The 2,460-nt window shown below is 40.4% G+C and overlaps 1 pseudogene; it reads left to right on the top strand.

Annotated features, from left to right (window-relative positions):
* The first annotated feature begins 1,493 nt into the window (after positions 1 to 1,493).
* LOC125629585 (histone H2B 8-like) lies at positions 1,494 to 1,867 on the top strand (annotated as a pseudogene).
* Positions 1,868 to 2,460: the final 593 nt, after the last annotated feature.

The following is a 2,460-nucleotide window of genomic DNA, read 5'->3' as shown; positions in this document are numbered from 1 at the left end:
TGGGCAAGACCTCTGGAGTACAGCAATGTTTCTGAAGCTGGTTATAAATGGAGATTCTGGTCTTAGGACCAGCTCCCATTGAAGTCAATGGCAAAACTGCTGCAGACTTCAGTAGGAATTGAATTGGCCTCTAATTCATTTAAGGACTTTTCTTTTACATGTAGAACTTTTATCATGAAAATATTCGTCTACCAATTCATTGTAGAGGCAGAATGGTTTTACCCTGAGAAACATGCTTCAGTGTGATGATGATACCTATCCAGCTTTGAAGCACTAAGTAATGCAATAGATACAGTAATTGCTTATGTTGGTCCAATAATGTTGCTATTTAATTAGACTTTTTTACACTATGTAAAAGGTTTATTGGCCACCCTGTTCCTTTGCCCCTTCTTTAGTTTCTCAGAGTAACTCCATGGTCTGGGTCATTTTGCCCCACTCCTTTCACTTGAATCCTGCAATTCTACCACGCTTACATTGACGGCAGAGTACAGTGGCTAGGTGCACAGGCCCTTGGAACTTGTCAGGACCCTCTGATATAGGCACCTGCTCACCTCTCTCTTCAAAGATGAATGACCAGTGTGAATCCCAGACTAATCAATTCTTTCCTAAAAACAAGATATCTATTTAGTAGAGACAAGCATAGATTAGAAAGATGATTTAAAGGCAAAACAAACATAAATGCATCTCTTTCCCTATGTGGCCCTTGGTGACTAATACCTGTAGAGAAAGGAAACACTGCATCTTAACTAAGGAAGATGTAATTAATTAGTCCTTCTATATTATTCTGTGATCGAGTGCAATTAAGTATCAACTGAGTGTTTATTATTGATTTATTTAGTAATCTGAATGTAATGAGCTGCCTATCTGATTACTAGGTGGTAAATAATGATTGAGAAAACTTAGTATGGATAGATATCCTTAATACAAATAAAATACAAAGATTCCCAACCAGGCCTCATTACAACATAGCAAAGTATAACATAGTCATCCTACGATCATCAGCACATAATAAACCCACAACTCAATATGCCCACATAAAATAAAACAGACATAAAAAATAAAATCACACAGCCAAAAACTGGGACCTCAGTGATGGGCATTAGCCAAAACTCAGAGCAGACACAGCGCTCTCCCCTGCCAGACATTGCCCTCCATGGTATCAGGCAGCTCTGTCCAGATCAGAACAATCTTACCCATGTAGTAACATGAAAATTACTCAAAGGAAAAAAAAAAAAAAAAGGACTCTGACCCCACATGGAAACTGTCCAGATAAAATAGGCTGTCAATTGCCCAGAATAGCTCCACTCCTCAGGACTTTGCAGATGCTATAATAGAAATTAAGAAACTCTTCTTTGCCTCTTGCATAGTAACAATGACGGGTTTCAAGAGCTTTCTATGTCACAGTTAGTCTAAGTTGGAGTGAGATTTTTGCCACCATCACTCCAGCTTTTTCTTTCTGTATTTCATTGAGTGAACTGTCTTCAGAAACCAGAATGCCTGATCCACCAAACTCTGCAGTTGCTGCTCCCAAAACGAGCTCTAAGAAAGTGGTGACTGAGACTCAGAAAAAGGGAGATAAGAAGTGGTGCAAGACAAGGAAGAAGAGTTATTCTATCTACATGTACAGAGTGTGGAAGCAGGTTCACACTAACCCAGCATTTCTTCTAAGGCAATGGGCATTATGAACCCTTTCGTCAATGAGGACATTGCTGGGGAGGCATCCTGTCTGATGTATTAAAACAAGCCCTCGACCATCACTTCCCAAGAGATCCAGACTGCTGTGCTCCTGCTGCTGCCAGGGGAACTGGCTAAGCAAGCTGTGTCCAAGAGAATCAAGGCTTTTATTAAGTACACCAGGGGCAAGTAATAGGTCCCACAGTCTTCTCTCTTGAATCATCTGGTGTACACCGTCTCTGTAATTTGGTGGACCTATGAAGATGGACTAAAGGAAAAGAAATTTAGGAACAGTTGTACTAATAATCAAAAGCCAATGAATATTGTAAAGTCCTACCAGGCCATCAGTAGAGTAGTCAACTGAATGCTATTCTGAAACATGTTTTAATGCCTTTATGGAGCTTCAATGCCAAAATGATCACAGACCTCATTCAAATGCACAGGTGTGTTAAAGCATTCCCCTTCTCGTTCAACAGTAAGGGCAGCTGCTGAGCCCATTCTGTAGTGCAAAATAGCACCACACTAATGAGAGGGCATGAATTTTGGCTACAAGTCAGCCTACTGGTCAATGATATTACCCTGGGGAGCCTACTGGAAATGTACTGGTTCCATCACTCTTGCAGGACAGAACATTAACAATGATCTGTTTCCATCACAGGAAAGATACTTCCCAACTTCAAACAGGAAGGGGTGATGGTGAGTTTATGACAAATGTGAAATCTCTATACCCAGTTCAAACAACTGATACTGATAAATTGAGCAAGCAACCACCTAGTAGTAGGTAGT

The sequence above is a fragment of the Caretta caretta genome, chromosome 1, assembly GCF_965140235.1.
Source record: "Caretta caretta isolate rCarCar2 chromosome 1, rCarCar1.hap1, whole genome shotgun sequence".
Lineage (NCBI taxonomy): Eukaryota > Metazoa > Chordata > Testudines > Cheloniidae > Caretta > Caretta caretta.
This window is presented reverse-complemented; position numbering and strand designations above follow the sequence as displayed.